The following is a 23016-nucleotide window of genomic DNA, read 5'->3' as shown; positions in this document are numbered from 1 at the left end:
GAGTTTTTTACCTTCTCATCTATTCCTTTGGTTTCAGTGAAGATCTCTGTATAAGTGACTATTATAAAACCCCAAACCTCTTCTCAGCTTCCCTTTTTTTCTTTTAATAGCTCCAGCATCCCAAATTCAGAGTAATTTTTGGCTCCCCCAACCAATTGTCAAATCCTTTCAATTCTATTTCCATTAATACTTCTGAAATCTGTCCTTTCTTCTCATACTACCATAATATTAGTTCAGGATTTAATCACCATGCACCTAGATTATTGTAATAGGATCTTAACTGGACTCTCTGTTTCTAATTTTTCCCATTATTTTTTTTTTTTGCATGATCATCACAATCACATGCCTAATGCATGTTTCCTCGGTAGATAAGAAACCTTCAGTGGCTCCCCATTGCCTATAGGACAAAGTACCAAGGCAGTAAGTTGACACTGAAGGCCCTTCCAAATTTGACTATTTAAAAAAAATCATCCACTATGAGCAGCCTTTCTATATCCCTTCTTTGAACTTTCATTTGCTCTCAACATAACTGTTCTTTTAACAGTTTCTCATCCACTTTCAATTCATTCTGTGACTTAGCTGCTACTCTTTTGTAGTCATTTTCAGTTATGTGCCATTATTTCCATCTTCTCTACATGTTTTTTTTATTGGTTAATGAGTTGTCTATATATCTACATCAAATTTTAGATAGTTCTCCTTTATTTTCTCATAGAAATTGTCAACAGAATTTCAACACTTCTCATCCATCATGCGCCAACTTCCCTTGAAAAATTTTAGGCTATGAGATCCTACAGTTAAGTTTTCTCTAAACTCTTTGAAGTCTGCTTTACTCAATTTTCCCAATCATTTTTACTTCAATAGTGCTTAAAGCATAGTACTTGGCATATAATTAATATGATTAACAAATACTTATTAATTTCCTTATTGGTCAGAATCAGATTCAGAATATCAGTTTATTTTATTGTTTCTGGTACTTTTTAAAGAACAAAAGTGTTGTTAAAGGAAATTTTAAAATTATTCACATCTTTATTTTTGGCAATGAATTATAGTAGATATGCAAATGGCTGAAATCCCTCCTTGATGCTATAATATGCATCCATGAATTAATGTAAAAATATTTACTAAAGCACTTACTATGTGCAAAACACTGAAAATAGAAACAGAAAAGGGAAGATAATCCCTGCTACCCAAGGAATGCACATTTTAATAGAGGAAACACAAATAAGAGGTTTCAGCGGCAAGTTAAGGACCTTCTACTGCTGATAAACAGTTCTCAACCTTCCCATCTGCTTACCACAGCAACTTTTCCAAACCTTTTCATTCCTCCTCAATCCTCCCAGAGCCCCCCCTCCCTCCATACTCTCAACTGAGAGCTTTGTCTCATATTTTATAGAAAAAAAATTGAGACCATTCACCAAAAGTTTTTTCTTCTTCCCTCTTCTTCATCTCTTATCACTCAGATATCTTCTGCCACTTTCTCTACTTTACCCATTTCATGAAGAAAGAGGTGGCTGTACTCCTAAGACTAACCCCTCTCCTTGTTTAGGTGATCTCATTCTACTCCCTCTCCTCCAAGATTGCTTTTTCTGTCAGCCCCCTTCCATCATGCTCCTTCTTTATTGCCTGCAAATATATCTATGTTTCTTCTATCCTCAAAAAACCCTTACTTGATCTTCCTATTCCTGCAATTGTTCTGTATCTTTTCTGTCCTTTGTAGCTAAACTCCTTGAAAAGGCCATCCATAATAGGGGCATCTACTTTTTCTCCTTTCACTCTCTTTTTAACCCTTTACAATCCAGTTTCTAACCTTATCTGCCCAAAATTACCAATGATCTTTTAATTGCCAAATCTGATAGTCTTTACTTAAATCTCAATTCCCCTTGATCTTTCTTCAGTCTTTGATACAGTTGATTGCCTTTTTGTCTTTGATACTATCTTTCTTTCTAGGTTTTCAAAATACCATTCTCTCCTAGTTCTCCTCCTACTTATTAGACAATTGCTTTGTCTCCTTAGCTGGATCTTTATCCAGCTCACTCCCTCTAGCTCCTCACTAAAACAAATCCCTCTCCTTGTTCAGCTGATCCCATTCCATTCCCTCTGCTCCAACAGATTGCTTTCCCTGTCATCTCCCCCATCACATTCCTTCTCTATTGCCTACAAATATGCCTGTATCTCTTCTATTCTCAAAAAACCCTCATTTGATCTTCCTATCCCCACAATCTGACCTGAACCTTTTCCTATTTGGCGATTTCATAAGCTCTCCTGGATTTAACTACAATCTTTATGTTGATGATTCTCAAACCTACTATCCTGCCCTAAACTTTCTGCTGACCTCCAATCTCTCATGTCCAGATGCCTCTCAGAATTATGCTGGTAGCAAGACTAGTAGTCTGAGAATGTTATTGATAATCCTGAAGCTTTGGAGCTTATGCCATTGATAGCAATTGCCTGTTGGTTGGTGCTTGTGGTGGCAAAGTATGTGGGCCCTTTCTTCACAGTGTTTGCTCTTCTCAGTGATGGCTGAAAGGCCTGAACTAGGAGGAAGATTGGTGAGGAGCCCTGTTATTCCAAGAGCTCTGGTTTAGAGTTCTGGGGTGTATTCACTACAACTGAAAGGATGTGATAATTGAGGTGGAAATGGTGGTTTGACTTGCCTTGTACATACTGCCTCAATATTTTTGTTGCTCCATGATAGGTTTGTGATGAATTTCTTGAACTAATAATGATGAGATCAGGGTTCCTGGTGGTCAATGGGTTAAATGATAAGGTTAGTGGCATGTTAGGTCCTCTGCAAGGACTGAGCCCCAAGTTGGCTCATTTTATAATTGAGGCCTTGGCTACAAGCTGGGGTTTGCTCTTGATGAGGGCTGGGTGCAGCTTGAGCTGGAATTTGAATAGAGAATCTTAGAATTCAATGAGCATTTTTAGTCTGATCTTTAATTCAATGGGAAGCTTAATCAGTAGTGAGTGTTGTCAGTGAGAGTGGTGCCTATCTCTCAGAATAACAGAATGAAGCTGGCAGGGTCTTTTATAGAGGCCAGGATTCAAGGAGACTTTCTCCTTGAAGGAGTTTTAGAGTTTGGTGTCCCCCCCCCATGAATAATATGTTTCTCCCTTCTGAGTGTGTAATAGCTAGCATACTTCTACCACAATACTGGTTCTGCTTCTTCCTTTGGTCCTCATTCAGCTATTCTGCATTTGGTTTACTTTTGCCATTTTCTAACATGCCAACATCAATCCCTTTCCCATCTTCATTTTCTTCCCCATTGAAATGTAATCAAGTCACAAAGACCTGAGTTCAAATCCAGTTTGAGGTGTTTACCAGCTGTTTGATCCTAGAAAAGTCACTCAACCTCTCTGTCTCATTTTCTCTATCTGTAAAATGGAAGGAGTACTAGCTCCTACTTCCCAAGATGGTTGTGAGGATATTATAATATGAATAATAATAATATAATAATTATAATATAATATCACCATCTCTAGGACTTCCCAGACCAAAACACATTTCCCTGGCCACACAACTCCCCTATTTTTCATCACTTTTTCTTTTCTCTTTTGGTTCTGCTACTTTATTACCTGTGAAACCTTGGTTATTTAACCTCTTGAGGCCTTTGTTCCTCATCTGTAAAATGAGAGATTTAGACTACATGGCTCCTAAATTCCCTTCTAAATCAATGATTCCCTGATCCTTCTGGTTCATAGACTTTCTCACATGAGTATAGCTATCCTTTTTATTTTTTCTGTCTCTTTGGGCTAAGTTAATCACTTGTAGTGCCATATTTTAATCATAATTACTATTTCACAATCTCAGTAGAATTGTTATTGTTATATTGTTATTGCTTTTCTGTACTAGGATCTCTAGTTTCCAAAGGTTGTTTAGATATACTTGGTGCAATTAAGGATTTATTGAGGCCATGGGTTTTTTTGTTGTTGTTTTTTTATTTTTTTTATATTTCTATTATTTTATTTTATTTTATAATAACTTTATATTGACAAAATCCATGCCAGGGTAAATTTTTTTTTTTACATTATCCCTTGCACTCGCTTCTGTTCCAATTTTTCCCCTCCCTCCCTCCACCTCCTCCCCTAGATGGCATGCAGTCCTATATATGTTAAATATGTTGCAGTATATCCTAGATACAATATATGTGTGAAGAACTGAGCAGTTCTCTTGTTGCACAGGGAGAATTGGATTCAGAAGGTAAAAAACAACTCGGAAAGAAAAACAAAAATGCAAATAGTTCACATTCGTTTCCCAGTGTTCTTTCTTTGGGTGTAGCTGCTTCTGTCCATCATTTATCAATTGAAATTGAGTCTTTGTCAAAGAAATCCACTTCCATCAGAATACATCCTCATATAATATCGTTGTCGAAGTGTAAAGTGATCTCCTGGTTCTGCTCATTTCACTTAGCATCAGTTCATGTAAGTCTCGAGGCCATGGGTTTTTATTGCTGGTTCCTTTCTTGGATTTTTGTCTCCTGTGAATTTCTGGCTGTTACCATCTCTATGTTTTCTTCCTGCTGTTATAATACTCTCTCTGTTCTTTGGGCTTAGTAGATGTATATAAGCAGTATTTTCCCTCCCTCCTTTTTAAAGCCGCTTTGATTAGTTTAGCAAGCCACCAGACCAAAACATTTTGCCAGCCTTGTTGTTATTACATGCCTTAGTCAAAAGTTTATTATGCTTATATTTTAAGCTATAGATCAGAAATCTAAATCTTGTTTTCATGCAGTCAGCCACCTATTAGATCTATCTTTTCTGAAGTTTTTGCTTTTAAGCAATGGTGATGAAAATATTACTTGTGTCCTTTTAAGGACTTCAGGTTGGGTTTTATTATTGTTCTTGTTTTGTTTTGATTTTGCCCAGGACTTACGAGTCTTAGAAATACTTTTGTGGTTATTTTTTAAAAATATTTTTATGATAGATTATGTTTTATACCATCTATCTGAGATTCCCTTGTATAGCTCCCTTGTCCCATCCTTCAAATTAACCACTTTAATAACAAAAAAAATAAGACCTAGGATCAACCACTAAAGAAGCTACAGTTACATACTATTTCTCATCTTATCCAGTTTCTCTCCCCTTCACACAATTCACTTACTTTCACTACCATTATGATCCAAGATTTACCTGGCTCCCCCAAAATATCCTAGTATGATAAAAGCATCCCAAAGATATACTCTATATACAGTGTCATGGGCTACCTGCTCCTTTTTTACAAAGTTCCTTCTATTTGTCTTATAGTACTGACAAACTGGACCACTAAGATGTTCCCTTGTCTCATCATGCTTTCTCCAGCTTCTATACATTTGTGTACTCCAGCCTCTAGGTCTGGAACAAACTTCTTTTGCATATCTGCCAGTTGAAACATTTATCTTCCTTCAAGATCCAGCTTAGGTTTGTGTCTTTCATGAAACTTTCCCTGATTGCTGCTTCCTATTATCACCTCTTACCACCAGATACTACCATTCTCCTGCCTCAGATTTATCATAGCTTTTTTCTAGATCGCTCTTTTGCACTTGTCACATTCTATCTTGTATTATACATTTCTGTTTCTCTTCATCACCACTATTAATATTCCTTTATTAATAATTTTTGTCTTTAAAGATCTGACATCATGTCATTTTTCAGTTTCAGTCCCTAATACCTAGCATAGGTGCTTAATAGTTGTATGTTCAATTGAATTATGAAATCACAGAAAAGAAAGTGACCTCAGAAATTTATTTCATGCCCCTAGTTACAAGCTGTTTAAATGTAAGCCTTCCAATTTAGGTTACTGTTTTCTGACCTCAGTGGCAGCTCTCATGCATTTTAGGTGGTGGCACCTCAGTTCTCCGCCAGCCCACATATAGTAGAACCCTAGCTGGGGAACAAGGGAGGAAACCATCAACACCTCCAGCAGTACACTGGTGGGAATGGACCCTGCTATCCCTAAGGTAAGAATGGCCTTCGAATTTAAAGATGCCCAAGAAAGGAGATTCCCTATTTCCCTTTGGAAACCTTTTCAGAATTTAACAGCTCTATTCTTAGTAAGCTTTTCTGTGTTTCTAATAAACATTTAAATCATATAGAAATGGAAATGAGAGGCATTTTAGAAGAATAGACAGACTTTGTGCCTATATCAGAACATAAGCATCTAGAATTATGCGTTTTAAAGTAAGAGTGATTTTAGAGATCATCTAATCCAACTTGGCTCATTTTACAAATGAAGAAACTAAGTTCCAAATAGATTTTTTAAAAAAACAGAAGGGAAAGAAGTTTGGGCTTGTATTTGTTGAATTTGAGGAATGAGATTTAATTCATTCAACAGATATTAAGCACTATGTTAAATTCTAAGAGTTATAAAATTGAATAATAAATAAGGTTCAGCCCCTGCTCTCTAAGACTTAATACCTAGAAGGATTAACTCAAGGCTGGTGGTTTAAGGCATGAAGGTTTAGAGACTGTATCAGGTTAGAAGAATCAGAGAACAAGTGTAAGACTTTGATAGGTGAAGCTATGGAAAGGACATGCTCTGCACTTAACAGAGATATGTTCCAGACTTAGTGGAGTATATTCCAATACTGGGCCTTAGAATGAATCGATCTCCCAGCCTGCCTCTCTTTTCCTCACCTTTAAATCTATAGACCCATTAGGAGGCAGTGTGGAAGAGCCCTGCCAGAGGCTCGGGGTTAACAAACTTAACAAACCAGCCATTTATTCTTTACACAATCTGTCTTGTCATCAGTAAAATAAGATTGTGCTTGAGGACCTCCATGGTCCTTTCCAGCTCTCGACTGGAAGAGAACCAGCGCCCTCATTTTACAGATGTAAGGACTCCAGAGAGGTTGAGCCATCTTCCCCCGGGGTGGCAGGGGTAGTTAAGTTGAGCTGAGATTTGAGCTTTTCTACTACATCATATTGCCTCCCTCCATTGTTCCTATTCCTTCTCTCCCATTTAGCTAAATTGGAAATTTTTCTCTTTCCCTTTTTGAATCCATTTTAAACATTATCTTTTTTGGTGTTTGCTATCTTCCAAAAAATGTCACAGTATATTTCAGAAACTTCTGAAGTAAAGACAATTCCTTTAGGTTTTAAGTTGTTACTTAAGACTGTGCCTTACTAATTCATTTATTATTCATTTTAGAACCTACAGTACTTAGTGCAGTGCCTAATTAGCAGGGGCTTAATGAACATCTGCTAAATGAATTAGCTCTCATTCCTCAAATTCAACAAGAGTCCCAAACTTCCCTCCCTTTTCTATCGTTTAAAAAAAAATTATCTGGTGCTCAATTTCTTTACCACCTCAGTAGTCACTTCATTCTGTTGTTGCCTCATTTTATTTTTCCTCTTTACTTGATATTTAACTTTTCTTATAAGTCTATCAACACTATAACTTGTGAGTTTATTGATCTTGTGTAATGTCTTATTTTGTATTTTGTGATATTTGGTGCCTATTAATGACCTTTGTTGATAATATTCAGTACTGTTTAGAACCACCATAAAGTCTCAGTATGAAGCTTGATGAGAAATAATGAAGTCAAGATTTTGCTTAGTCCTGACTTTGTTCTTCAAAGTGATAAAAGAGAAAAACCCAAGATATATTCACTTGATTAATGAGGGGGAAAGACATAGAAAAAAAGAAGAAAGTTAAGACAATTAAATTCTAGAAGCTAAGAATGAGAAATTTGAACTTGCCTGGAAGGCTTTATAAAGCTAAAAAGGATTTTGTTGAGTGTAGTACCATGTTTCCAGTAACAGAGAAATAAAGTGGTCTTTAGCACTACTTGGTCAAGGCTTCTTTTTTGTCAGATTCTTTTTAATTACTCACTGTTGATATGGACTCATAAATCACCCAAAATTTCTATTCTAGAATTTATGTGTCTCTTAATGAATTGTTCTTTACTTAAATTATATACATTCTTTTAGCCAACTAGGAAGAATGATTCCATTATTTATTTGCTGTTTCCTTTTGAAAAACATTTGAGGTTATTAAACTATCCTGACCTATTATTATATTGGTGCTTCCATGGTCCCTATTTCTGTGCTTATGATATCAATAAGAGCTTTTGTCTTTTGGAATGAAAAATGCAACCTGCATCCAAAGAGAGAACTATGGAGCCTGAATGTGGATCAAAACATAGTATTTTCACTTTCTTTTTTGGTTTGTCTGTTTATTTTTTCTATATCATGGTTTTTTCTCCCTTTCAGTCTGTTTTTCTTGTACAATATGACAAATATGGAAATGTGTTTAAAAGGATTGCACATATTTTTTTATTTTATTATTTTAGTTTTTTAAATTTTTTTTAATTTTATTTTATTTAATAATAACTTTGTATTGACAGAATCCATGCCAGGGTAATTTTTTACAACATTATCCCTTGCACTCGCTTATGTTTCGTTTTTTCCCCTCCCTCCCTTCACCCCCCCCCAAGATGGCAAGCAGTCCTATATATGTTAAATATGTTGCAGTATATCCTAGATATAATACATATTTGCAGAACCAAACAGTTCTCCTGTTGCACAGGGAGAATTGGATTCAGAAGGTAAAAATAACTCGGGAAGAAAATCAAAAATGCAAATAGTTCACATTCGTTTCCCAGTGTTCCTTCTTTGGGTGTAGCTGTTTCTGTCCATCATTTATCCATTGAAACTCAGTTAGGTCTCTTTGTCATAGAAATCCACTTCCATCAGAATACATCCTCATATGATATCGTTGTCGAAGTGTATAATGATCTCCTGGTTCTGCTCATCTCACTTAGCATCAGTCCATGTAGGTCTCTCCAAGCCTCTCTGTATTCATCCTGTTGGTCATTTCTTACAGAACAATAATATTCCATAACATTCATATACCACAATTTACCCAGCCATTCTCCAATTGATGGGCATCCATTCATTTTCCAGTTTCTAGCCACTACAAACAGGGCTGCTACCAACATTTTGGCACATACAGGTCCCTTTCCTTTTTTTAGTATCTCTTTGGGGTATAAGCCCAATAGAAACACTGCTGGATCAAAGGGTATGCACAGTTTGATAACTTTTTGGGCATAATTCCAGATTGCTCTCCAGAATGGTTGGATTCGTTCACAACTCCATCAACAATGCATCAGTGTCCCCGTTTTCCCACATCCCCTCCAACATTCATCATTATTTTTTCCTGTCATCTTAGCCAATCTGACAGGTGTGTAGTGATATCTCAGAGTTGTCTTAATTTGCATTTCTCTGATCAATAGTGATTTGGAACACTCTTTCATGTGAGTGGTAATAGTTTCAATTTCATCATCTGAAAATTGTCTGTTCATATCCTTTGACCATTTATCAAGGATTGCACATATTTAACCTATATCAGATTGTTTTTGCCTTGGACAGAGAAGAGGTAAGAGAGAGAGGGAGAAAATTTTGGAATGCAAAGTCCCACAAAAATGAATGTTAAAAACTATTTTACATGTATTTGGAAAAATAAAATACTATTGAGAAGGGGAAAAAAAGCTTTTGTCTCAAATCTACTTGACTTTTGGGACAAGTACAATGAAGTGATAGTACCATTAATACTTAAATGTCTTTAACAATAGGTTCCTAAGGGTCAGAAGATATCTAGCAGTGTTCTTTGAGGTGTATTAAAGTAAATATTCCTGAGAAGCCTGTGTGTCTTAAGCTTCTTAATGACAGTAATATAGAACTGAATTTTTATTTGATGAGTGACTGTTATCCTATTTTTAGTTTGATTAATTTTAAAACCTTGCATATTTTATTTTAAAATCAGATAATAGAATATTACATTTCTCCTTTAAAAACAAATGTCAACTAAGTTGCTTTTATATCTTTGTGACTTCTAAATGATATTTTTCTATGGATCATTGGTCATTAGTAGAAATAAAATTATTTACTCCAGTACTAATTGATAATCATCTATTGATAATAACATCTGATTTGTCTGGCTCTATACCTTGAAGTGTAATCTATAAATGAATACCTTGAAGTGTAATCTATAAATGCCAGCACTTCTATGGAGACATTGAAAATGATAATCTAAATCTATCTATTTTTCAGCAAATATGAGCAACACTTTTTAAAAGAAAATTTATAAATGTCTAACAGAATATATTATAGCTAAAAAGTTAGAGAAAATTACATGGTATAGTGAAAAGAATGCTTCATTTGAAGATAACTTAGATTTGAATATACTATGATCTTTGGAAAGTTCCATCTTTTCTGAGTTTCAGTTTCCTTCTTTGTAAATGAAGGAATGAGACCATTCCATCACAATCCAGTGAAAACTTCTTTTTGAATGCCCACATAACCATTCTGGATCCCATAATTTCATGTTTATCAAAAATTATAACCACCTTCCCCTTCCTCCAATTCAACAATCCAGATGCGAATTTTTCTAACAAGTTCAACTAAGGGAAGTTTTGTGACTTCCATTAGTTGAACTTTATAACAATAGTTCTATTATTTAAGAAACCAGATAGCCACATGGAAACTACTTAGTATCCTAAATAGTCAATTCTAGGATTTTACTGTACACCAAGCTGATACAAAATTGCCTTCTCATCACATTAGGAGTTCATGTAGGTATATCCTATAGGTTCTGTTGTATTGCCCTCCAGAAAGATGAATCCCTTTTAGAAGATGATACCTCAAGTTTTTATGAGAGCCTTTACTCTTTAGCAGTCTTAAAACTCTGTACCTGCCCATTTCCCCAGAATCTAAAGGAGGGGGTCCAACTCAGGTATCCTAACCCATGGGGTAAGATCTGCTGCTGAGGTAGCTGAAGTGGTTGGATATTCTTCTACAGGTCACATCATCAAGCTGCTAAATCTCCAGTTTTGGAGACAGCAATAGCCCATTATACCAATCAGAAACTAACACCTGCTCCTATACCAGATGCCTAGAGATTCAGAGTCTTTCCTGGATTAAACTGAAATTAAATGTCCTCCCAGCATCATACTTAGCATCCTAGTATGATTCAGGATGGCTTACATGTAGAAGGAGCAGTTTCTAAGTGTGAAATTTGTACACACAAGTGCTATCTTTTCCTAGCCCAGGAAAGAATGTTACAGTTATTGAATAATTTCTCTGGCCTCCTTCTCTTTGGTAGATCATCTGTATATTTTTCCTGCTTTATGTATGTGTGTGTATTTTTGAGTTCCTGCTTTTTAATAAATCCAACATGTATAATTATTCAACACAGTTTCCATGGTGAACTAACTTCTGAGTAAATCTGGGATTAGAGCGCCTATCTTAGTTCTTCTGTCTCTTTGTCCCATGCTAACATGAGAATAATGAGGTCAGTCTTAGAGATTGTGCAAAAAATCTTCTGAGGACTTAATCTTCATTGACTGATATACATGTTATACAATAGTTTTATTTGTCTGGAAAATGCATGGTAACCTGTACATATTTTATTTAGATAGTATTATCACGAATGAAGAGAATCAAGACTGTTAGTAGTAAAACAAATTAGAAGAGGCTAATGGCTTGTGATGAGGCAATTAAATATAGTAGAGTTAAAAGCAAAAAAAGATCATTTGAAATAGAAATAAATGAAGAGTGGTTTATAGGTCTCTGCTTGCCACTTCATTCAGTGTTAATATTTTAAAAAATAAAAATTGTAAGTCTTTCTCATCAGTTTTCACCAAAATAATCCCAGATATTTGTTCAAATTAAATTAAGACTTTCCAACCAGTCTACAGAAATTGGTGATGGGGTTTTCACTTTGACATTGTCCTGCTATCTTCCTCTTCTCTTCCTTTCTATAAAATTGTAGCACTTTAAGGTTTGTACTCATTAATACACAACCCTATAAGGTAAGTACTATTACTATCCCCATGTTATAGATGAAGGGACAGATTCAGAGGGACTAAATGGGTTGTCCAGACTCACATGTAGCAAGTTGAGGCAAGATTCATATTCAGTTCAACAGTCTGCCTCCTCTATGCTACTTCTCAATAGTATTTGTAATAATTAAATAGATGTTTTTGCTTTTTTCTTCATCAGATGTTTTTTGGTAGAGGGCAAGGAAGGAACATTTAAAAATCATTATTCTAAACTTTGCAAGGAGATGGTTTCCAAATTTATTCCCATCCTCCTCACTCAAAACAGCAAGAAACATCAAATCAATAAAGCCTACAAAAAGAAAAGAAACATTTCCCAAAAAGGTAATTCACATAGAAGAAAAAAATTTTTATATGACTAACCTCCAGGTCCAACTTAATCCAGTATTCCCTACCTCTCCCCTGGCCCATACTCAAAGCTTCAGACTACAGGTGTAACTCCTATAATATTTATCCTTAGCAGTGGTCCAGCCAGATATCCCAATTTCTTAATTAGGGAAAGTCATTGAATTTGGCTAATGCTCTTACTGGGAAGGGACCAAGAACAGTGTAAAGCCTGATCTAACAGTATGAAATAAAAGGGAGGGACCTTGAAATAAGATGATTAAAAAAAAAGTTATAAGTACAATCAATCAACATACTAGCTAAAAAGAAGGCAAGGTAGTAGGGTGATGGGATGGAGAACAATTACAAGAAAAGAAAGGAAAGGGACTTCTGGCAAGATAGCTGAATAAAAGGTTATGGTTATATCTAAGCCCTAGTATCCTTCTATAACCTCAAAGTAGCAAGCAGTAGATCAAATGGAAAAGAGAAGATAGAAAAGAACTCATTATAGAAAGAGCAAACACAGATAAAAAAGCAGTAAAACTGATAAAGAAAAAAATAGGTACACACTTCCTTTCTTCTAGCTGGAATTATGGTGAACATGGGGGAAAAAGTGCCATTCATTCCAGAATTCCTTCTGAAAAACCTTTGCTAAACTAAAAGAAGTTGTTTCTTTAAAAAGAAAAAAAAAACTTCCCCAAACTATGAAAGATGTAAAGCTTGTCATAAAATATAGTCCAGTATACAAAAGTAAAATTTTCCTGATTAATATGGGTTGAAAAGAAAGTACCTATTTTGAACCTTTTGAATCCTAATAAATTAGCTTTTGTGATAGAGAATCAAGGAGAGCAAGGGTATCAGCCTCAGAAGTACTTGAGATACTATAGCTTTTAAGTGTCATATTTTCAGTGACAATTATCAAACTTATCAAAATTTCAATTAACATTCTTCATGATTGTGGAATCATATAACAAATGGTATTACTTAAGCCTGAAATCTGTAAATGACTTGTTCGATTAACATATAAGGGAATTGTGGTTCACGTGAACCTTTGTTTCCTCAGTTATTTCTGTCAGTCCAGTTATTACACATATTTATGGCAAGATCAAGAAACAGCTTATTGTTTTGTTTGATAATGCCCTTATTACAAAAACCTCTTGGTACATATGGAAGTATTTGCATGGAGTAATTGATTCATAAAATTGTTGATAATATTTTTAAATTTCAGCAACTTCCTATTGCCCTTCAAATTATCTTTCTCCACATTTTGTAGAAAGTGGAGATGCTTTTAATAAGAAAGACTAAATCAACAGACTTATTCAAAGAGTTAATAAAGATGGTAGGTCATGATTATTTTTCAAATAGTATATTAATAAAAAATATTAATTTAAAATTTCCTGTGCCTTGAGGTGGGGGAGCAAAAAAAAAAAAAAAAAAGCAATCCATCTGGAAAGGGATACAGTATGCTGAAATAGAAAGCAAACAATATAAATGGACAGCATTCTGGACTTCAAATTAGGAAAACCTGGTTTTGAATCCTCTTTCTTTGTACTTACATTCCATATGACCCTGGACAAGTCACTTGTAACATCTCCCAAAATAAGTTGTTTCCTCTACAAAACAGAAATAACATATAACTCCTGCCAAACAGTTGTGAGGATCAAATGAGATAATTTTCATAAAATACTTCATAAGCCTTAAAATGCTGTGTAAATGTTAGATCTTAACTAACTAAATCTTAACTTAACTAACAGAATAAAGGAAAAATATTTTAAAATTCACTATGAAAAGGAAAGTAAGGCAATAAATTTTGTGGGACACCTGAAATAATAATGGAAGAAGCTTCCAAAATGGTTCAAAAGAGAAGTAAAATAATTAAAAGAGATAAGAATGAAAATTAAGGTAGAAAGCAGCTCTCAGAAAAGATATCAAAAAAAACAAATAGAGTAAACAATTTAGATGAAGAGATTCAAGGGCTATCTTTTAACATACTAAATTATCAGGGGGACACTATAATGTTCATTTTAAAAAGGGAAGCCCAGGAAGAAAAAAAGATTTGAAGAGTTAGAGATGAATTTTGACAGATCAGAAGAGTGGAGGTTGGAAAAATCTCATTCAGAAAAGGAAGACAACACATGGAGATAAAAAGGGAACTCTTACCTAATATTGGGGGGGGAGTTACTTGGGGAAAGAATTATTTGGGGAACATCAAAAGCCTGGCATAAAGGTGTGATCTAATGGTAGTGAGAGACTTAAGTTATCCAAACATCAGCTGGAGTTTACAATCTTTCAAAAATAGATTTACTAATAATTTTATCTGACTTGAATTAACAAAGAAGTTATATTCTGAATATGATTCTCATCAACAGGGAAGAATAGGTTGCTAGGATGGAAACGATGGAAGCATTTCAAGGAAGCCTGACTCCTTTTTCTTAGAATTTATCATAGAGAGGCAAGCTAGGTATGGCTTGTTAGATTTTGGCAGCACAAATTGCAAAAAGTCTAGATAAAAAATAAGTTGAATTCCATGGAATAATATTTTACAGGTGTAGTCAGCCCAGGAAGGGATGATAAGATGTTAAGAATGAAATTTTGAAGAATTCCAATAAAAAGAAAATAGGGAAGATGTGGATACACTGAGAACTCAACAATTTTAGATTTTGTAAAGATATGCACAGAAAATGGAAGCAAAGTTGGTATCAGAGCTAACAGCAAATATACAAAATTTGTATTTGTACTGCAAAAGCATAATTTTAAGTTAAGGTTATAATTTAAAATTTAATTTTAATTTTAATTAAGTTTAAATTAAAAGTTGTGCTAGAAAATTATAGCATGGCCTATGAAAACAGTGTCAGAAGTATTAAAAGCTCATAATAAAATGTTAAGGATAATGAAAAAGTGTTAGGGTTTTTTGTTTTGGTTTGGTTTCAGGTGTATTAGGAACTGAGAATAAACTAATGATGAAGAGATGCTTAATTTGGGTTTTGCTTTCATTTTTTTTTTGCCAAGGAGGATGATTTTTGGATTGTAAAGGATATAACATTTCCAACTTAGAATTGATATCAAAGATAAATAAGATCATAGTAAGAGAGCACCTTGGTTCATCATTAAGGAATGAGGATGTGAGCATAATAGCTTCCTTTTCAAGTATTTGAAGGACTACAACATGGAAAAGAGATTAGATTTGTTTTGTTTGTTCAAGAAAAGAAGAACTGAGAACAATTGGCAAAAGTTGCAAAGGAGCAAATATAGATTTGGTATAAGGAAAAATTTTGAAGCAATTAAAGCTTGCTAAAAATGTTATGAGCTGCTGTGGGAACTACAAAAAGAAAATGACAATTTTTAACTAGAAAATGTTGAAATGTTGAAAAAGGTATAAAAAATATTGAAAAACATGAGTAGTATAGAAGTCAAAATGAATGATTTTGAGAACAAGTTCACATATCGTCATGATCACAGTTCTAGGGAAAAAATGGAATATGATTTTTTAAAAGGCTAAACCAGGTACTCTCTCAGTTACTCAAATCTCTTCTCAGTTTAGATGTTCCCTCCAATGTTGTACCCTTCAATCTATCCCTTCCTATTCATCCTGTGTGATTCTTTTCCATGATCCTACCCCACCCCCCAAGTTTACTGTAGAGAGTTTATTCAGGTATTCACTTCATACTGCAGGCCTTCCTTCTTCCTGACATTGCAAGAGTACTAGTGTAGCATTCTGACTGCTCTTGCCATGATACCAACCCATTTTATCTTCTTACTATACAAATTCATTAACGATCTTTTACTCCTATGCTTTAGAGTCCCTTGTTGATTACATGTTATAGCCTACTCATGCCCACCATGTACCTCTCCATTGTTATCTTCAGAGAGAATTTTTTAATTCTTTTAATTCTTCAGAGAGTTGAATTCTGTATCTCATTACCATATAGCAAATTGTCTCAAAATATTGGGAACAGAGAGCAAAAGATAGTTGGCTAGAATCCACATTACACTAAAAGAAAGAAGCACCATTGTGCTGATTTATGCTTAAGAACTTCATTTATTAAGCAACAATATTGCAGGCATCTAGAAAAAAGCTTGTCCACTACTAACGAGAAACATTCAAATAGTTTAAGACAGTTTACTAATTTATGAGAGACAAGAATAAGTTTTGGAATATGATATTCTAAAAAGCAAAGAAGATCTGTTTGTACTTCTAATCATTACTAACAGGAAATGTTAACTTCTAGAAAATAGGAATATTTCGAGTTATTTCCTAAAAAAAAAAAAAGATGTATATTTTCTTTTTTTCTTATTAAAGCTTTTTATTTTCAAAACATATATATGGATAATTTTTCAACATTGACCCTTGCAAAATCTTGTATTCCACTTTCCTCCCCTGTAACCTCCCACCCAGAGATTACTGATTATCAATCATGCCTAATTCCCAGGCCTTCAGAAATCCCTGGCCCCCTATCTCATACAGTGGTCTTTATCAATATTATCCCAATCAGAGGTCTTCAGAGATCTCTGGCCACCATCTCTCCATCGGTGGTTCTCAAATCCAACAGAGCACCCTAAGACACAGCTCTGGACCCTTACACTTCCCACTCCCTCCCCCAGATGGCAAGTAATCCAATATATGTTAAACATGGCAAAAATATGTTAAATCCAATATATGCGTACATATCTATACAGTTATTTCACTAACAGCATATTTTCTATTAAACATATCAAAAGAGATAAAAGTATGTAAATGCATAGCTAGTAAGTAAGCTAGTAAGAGAAGGCTTAGCAATGAAATCAATGCTTTTCATGCTTCTAATACTAAAAAAGGCTATCTTTTTTTTTTTAAGTCATTGAAAATAAAGGAGACATCTATAGTCAAAAGAGCTAAGGTTAAAAAAAATTAATGAAGAGGAAAGGAGGAAAATTGAATCAAAATTTCTTCGAGTAATATTACATTGTCTCATGAGTCAATATTTTGGAGTATGAGAAGTATAGATGAAAATCATATGGGGAGCAACAAGAAGAATTTAGTGAAAAATTCCCACATGGTCTGGGCTTTAGAGGAGGGTGGAATTTTTGTTTTTGAATCACTCTACATGGGAAACTTTAAGAGATTGAAGAAAGGAAGAAAGAACATTAGGCAGTAGGAAGTGAGAATTGGCTCTGCCTATTGGAAAGCAAATGCTTTTTCAATGGCAAGATCTTCCAATAGATTACATTCTGAAAGTAGGCATTCTTGGAGACCTGTTTTTAAGCAGATGTGTTCCCTGGGACTACTTCCACTGAAAGAGAAATAAGTATTTCAGCTCCCGGGGCGTCAGGTGCATGGGTCAAAGATAGGCAAGCCATAGAAACAACCAGAGATCAGATGGGCAGGTAGTTAATGAAAAGGCTTGAGGTGTAGGATCAGGCCTCTTGATAATAGGATACAAAGTGCTTTCTGGTATACTACAATGTTTCTTTCATGAGTTAGTTTCTATTTTCTAGAACTGAGGCTTTTCAGAAGAAGAACTTGGGAAAAAAACAACAACAAAGAGATGATAATAAGAAGGCACTGGTAAAAATACATAATGGAATCATTGGGTTGGATAGAGGAAGAGATCAAAACTTTTGTCTTCTAGAAGCTCAAGGTCTCCTGGTATTTTCATGGAGAAAACTCTAAAAAAAATAAACAAAAAACTTGTAAGTGCAAAACCTTGAAGAGGAAATAAGATTCCAGTGCAGACTTGAAAGGGAAAATAGCAAGGAAGGAGGGAGGATTAAGTAAATGGGGATTTCTTGGCAAAGAGTACCATAAATCATAGTTTCTTGGTCAAGAAAGAGAGAATGGTGGTTTTAGGCCAGTAGGATTCTGAACTAATCCAATTAATTTAAGTTAAGAGAGACTGAATATAACAATTGAGTAAACTCAAGGGATTTGAGCTAAGGTGTGATAAGAGGAAGAGAGAGCAAATAAGCAAAACAAATCAGCTTTAGTGCTAATGAAAACAGAAGAAAAATCAATATAATAGAATTAGCAGAAAATAGAAATTTAACAGCTATAATCCTAAATATGAATAAACTAAACTCCCCGATAAAATGTCAATGAATGGCAAAATAAATATGACTATGAAACGATCTGATGCATACAAGAAACACATTCAAGGCATAAAGACAGGTGAAAATGAGTCAAGGACAATATATGCTTTAGAGGATTCTAAAAAGCAGAAGTTTCAATCAAGATCACAAATAAAGCTGTCAAAAATTGACAGTGAAATAATTAAACAAGCAAATTATGATTATGATTAAAGGCACCAACTATGGTGCAACAATATATGTTATATATTTACACACATGCATATGTATGCATATAAATGTGTATGTATTATACCTATAGCAAATGGCATAGGATCTAAATTTTTAAGGAAAAGTTAACTGAATTGCAAAAAATATATATGATAGTAACAACAGTTGTAGAAATTTTAATGGTTTTTTTTTTCTTTTTCCTGAGGCAGTTGGGGTTAAATGACTTGTCCAAGGTCACATAGCTAAGACGTGTTAAGTATCTGAAGACACATTTGAATTCAGATCCTCCTGAGCTTAGGGCTGGTGCTCTGTCCACTGCACCACTTAGCTGCCCCTTAATGGTTATTTTTCAAGGATAGATATTTCTGACAAGTATAAGAAGAAAAATATAAAATTACTCAGACATTATGGGAAAAAATTTCTAAGTCTTAGAAAAAGCTTTATGGCAACTTCTGGATAAATGTTTCTATTCCATTAAGAAGTACTTTTACAAACTTGAATATGTACTAAGGCAGAAAAAAAGATCATTTGCAAAAATACTAAACATTCTTTATAAACTATATGTGATTTTTTTAAATCACAAAAATACAGACTTTAATGGAGACTCTATAATAAGTATATCCAGAACAAGTGAGCCAAAACATTATTTTTAGGGAAGCAATAAATTTAATAATATTCTCAGTCTATTTTAAAGGAGTGACTTTAACTTGCAGTGTTACCAGAAGTGAGAGAGATTAATATCACCTTTAAAAAAAAGTGGACATCAAAGCAACATAAAAACACTTGCAACATCTAATAACCAAAAGTGTTTGAAACCTAACTGGTCAGGATTAATCTATTCTTTATTTGGCAGTTCTTTCTGTATTCATTCTATTGTTTCTTTTACCTCTAATATCTGCCATTTATTTTGACCACTTTTTCCAGGCCACTCTTCTAACCTCATTTTTTTCCTATTATAAGAATTTTCCCTGGAGAAGATAGCCTCAATCCAATGCTTGGGGTTTTCTATTTTGTATATACCCAAACCACAGGGATTTGGGTAGTCTTCAGTCTGTCTTCCTCTAGGGATGTTACACAGGTTTCAACTAAAAGAGTAGACAAGGTAGAAATTCAGGGCATTTGTAAGAATAAACCTGGGGAAAAGAACTTTATCATAGTTCATCTCCTCTAGTGCCCCTCTTTTCCTTTCTTCCTGAGGGTCAGGTAAATTTCTGTCTATCTTTTACTTCAGGCTGCTCTGAACAGTATTAAGATTACAAAGATATTCAGATTCCCTTTCACATTTTTTACCATTAGGACACAATTACTTTGCTAAGCCATAAGTCTAGGCTAAGTCACAAGTCCTAGAATACCATCAGTGATTCAGAAAGAGACAATTTCCTGATTCTATTAAGTTAAAATTCAGTTCGTATTCAACAAAATTCAGTTAGTATTAAATACTAATGTGCTAAGCACTGTTCAGAATGATGAAGAAGACACAAAGAAAAAAACTTCATGAAGAAGATTGTGTTTGAATTGTGATTAATAGAAATTCAATAGTCAAAAAGAAAAATCCGGGCACAGAGAGCAGCTTAAGCAGAAGCAAAGATAAGAAAGTACCAGGCATGTCTGGGAGACACTTTGTCCATTTTGGTTAGTGTAGATTGAAGGAGTAATATAAGATCAGGCTAATAGCTCAAATATCAAATAAAAGCATATGAAATTTACTCATTGTCAATAGGGAACTAATGAAGTTATTTTTCTTTCCTACAAAGGGGCAGCATGACTAAAGCCCCCTGCCTAAGCCAAAAGGTCATGGGAAATCAGGAGAATTTAAGGTTTCCTGTTTGATTTCCCTGACCTGCATGGTTATTAGACTCTTGAAAACTCCTCTAGAAATAATGTTTTAGGTTATGAATAATAAGGTAAGAAATTAGCATCATACTAAATTCAAGACCCTCATCTCTTTTCAGACTTTAATATGTGTTAAGTAATTGGGATCATTGTTAAGTGCTAGACTAGGAGAACAAAAGTTTAGAGATTAAGAAATCTGATTCCAGCTGGGCCCCTATCACAAGGATCACTGACAGAAATTTACTGTGTATCATGAAAGCTAGATCTTACCAGGTGAGAATTACCAGAAAGGAATTTACTCTCATAAGCACAGTGAGGTAGGTTTCCACCCAGAGAGCAAAATGATGCTGTATACTACAATTTATTTCTCCATTGTGCCCCCAGTGTTTAGCGTGGGTATTAATCTTCTCAACACAGGAGCTGTCCATTATTTCAGCTTACTTCTATCTACTTTGATGAAAAATATATTACTGATGGGGAAAGTTAACTTGGCTTTTGTGGAATGGACCTCATGAGATTGTTTTGCTTTGAAAGGGTCTAATTTCTTTTATCTATAGATCTGAGAGCTCAACAATCAGTTTACTTAGGCAGTGACTTCCTGACAATTGTCACCTAAAATTTGAGAAACATTGTTTAAGGGATCTTAAACATTATTTTACTAATACTAAATATTAAAGAATTTTATTCTTTGGTTTAAAGCTTGATACTTTAATCTGTCAGTTAATAATATTTCAGTGAAATTACCACAAATATTTTACAACCTAAAGTCAATAGTAGTAAGATTTTTCAATTTTTTTCATCTTTGATCTTTCTAAAGTAAGTCAATGACCCTTGTCAAATAGACTTTGATATTTTCTTCTCTTGCTAGTATTCCATGTTGGATTTGTTTAACCAATCAGTACATTTTAATTCATTGGTAAATCCTATCTGTTCTTAGAGTGCCTCATTTCTTAGAATATCTCATTTCTTAGATTTGTTAAACTTTCTACCTTTAAGGCCAGTTAGTTCTACTTCTTTCAATAGCATCTTAAGAAAAATCTTCAAATCTTCTGTTTGTTGTTATTGTTCAATCATTTCCAGTTGTGTCTAACTCTTTGTGACTCCAATTTATAGTTTTCTTGACAAAGATATTAGAGTGGTTTACCATTTCCTTCTTCAGCTCATTTTGCAGATGAGGAAACTGAGGCAAACGGGGTTAAGTGCCCAAGGTCACACAGTGTCTGAAGACAGGTTTGAATTCTAATCTATTTGACTCCAAGTTGAATACTCTATCCACTGCACCATTTAGCCATCCTATTTTTAGCCTTCTCTGTTTCCAGTTATGATAATGCTCCATTTTTTTTATGTCCATGATCGATTCTTTTTATTCCTTTCTATTTCCTGGTACATTTTGAGTTATTTGCAGGTACAGTATAAAATTTTGTTTTTATTTTACAATTATCTTAGCTACTTTTTAAACAAATTTCTTATTTACTCCTTCATCTCAGTGTAAAACTTTAACTGGAAACAACCAACCAAAATTCACAAATAAACATTACTTTTCTTGAGCTCTAGGTTTAAAAGAAATTGTGAGAGAAAATTTTGAAATTTTGTGTTTTTTAAATCTAAATTCAGCTCATCTTATATCTTCCATATCTATGGTAATGGGTTATAAGAATTCATGTTGACAATTTTCAGAATCACTTCAAGAACTATTATGTTATTGAGATACAAAAGGAAACTTTTATATTTCAGAGAAACCAGGTTTTCAACAAGAAATTTTTGATTAACCTTCAGTTAACTGGAAAATTAAACTAAAATTCCATTTTCTAAACATTCTAGTTAGCTGAGATTTATTTTACTTATGAAAACTTCTCAGTCATCTTAATTTTTTTTTCACTGTGGGCTTGAGTTTTCATATACAACTGTGTGTGTGTGTGTGTGTGTGCGTGTGTGTGTGTGTGTGTGTGTGTGTGTGTGTGTGTGTGATTAAGGAATCTGGGGAAAGTGGTTTTTACAGAGAACTGACAGCCATTCTCACTTATTTGCAAATCAGATATAGATTTTAGAGGAAGAAGATAAACAGGGATGGAAAGGGTTTGGGAGGGGAGAAATATAACATCTATATTTTATTTCCAACCTTTACTCAAAGCAGCATGTTGGTCCTTCATACTGCAGGCAGAGATACAAACTAGTCAGACAACAAAACTGCAGCAGAGGAAAATGGCCTTCACTGTAAACTCCTGGTCTGGCGTGTCACCATGGTTATGGGCAAGTAGTCTATACTTCCTTTACTTCCTGCAATCTAGTATACATCTCTACACTCTCCTGAAATACGTTGTAGTCATCTGTGACTTTTTTGTCAAATCCAATGGCTTTCTCTGTCCTTATTCTTTTTTGTCATATGACAGTTGGTCATTTCTTCATTCTTAAAATTTTCCCTCATTTTGAGTTCCATGACATTGCACGATTCTGGTTCTTTCCTGCTTCCCCTGCAGCTTTTCTCTTTTTCTTTTATCCCCAAAACTTTGAGCATTTTCCAAGGCTTCATTACTGGTTTCTGCCTTTCTTTACACTCCCTTACTTGTAGAGCACATCCATGTCATGTGGGATTGCAACTCCATGTTGATGTCTTCCAAGTTTTTATCTTTAACTCTTCTCATTTACATTTTGCTGGTAACCTAAAGTGATAGTCTTACAGTCCCCTTTAGCCTATTTCCTTCATCTTTTCCATCTATTCCATCACCAAATCTTGTCTTTTTTAAAATTAAAATTCCTCTAACATTTCTCT

The 23016-nt window shown here is 34.4% G+C and overlaps 1 protein-coding gene across 5 annotated transcripts in view; it reads left to right on the top strand.

Moving 5' to 3' along the window:
- Positions 1 to 23016, top strand: part of MAPRE3 (microtubule associated protein RP/EB family member 3) — an 81268-nt gene that overhangs the window by 37164 nt on the left and 21088 nt on the right. The window contains exon 1 of one of the 5 annotated variants that reach the window (XM_051976313.1): positions 5816 to 5936. The exons of 2 other annotated variants lie outside the window; for them this stretch is intronic. The gene's annotated coding sequence lies outside the window, so the exon portion shown is untranslated. Of the gene's footprint in view, positions 1 to 5815; positions 5937 to 22478; positions 22497 to 23016 lie in introns of those variants that run through there. 2 more of the 5 variants (XM_051976312.1, XM_051976310.1) reach the window with 2 other exon arrangements.

Source organism: Antechinus flavipes, chromosome 2 (assembly GCF_016432865.1).
Source record: "Antechinus flavipes isolate AdamAnt ecotype Samford, QLD, Australia chromosome 2, AdamAnt_v2, whole genome shotgun sequence".
Classification (NCBI taxonomy): domain Eukaryota; kingdom Metazoa; phylum Chordata; class Mammalia; order Dasyuromorphia; family Dasyuridae; genus Antechinus; species Antechinus flavipes.
This window is presented reverse-complemented; position numbering and strand designations above follow the sequence as displayed.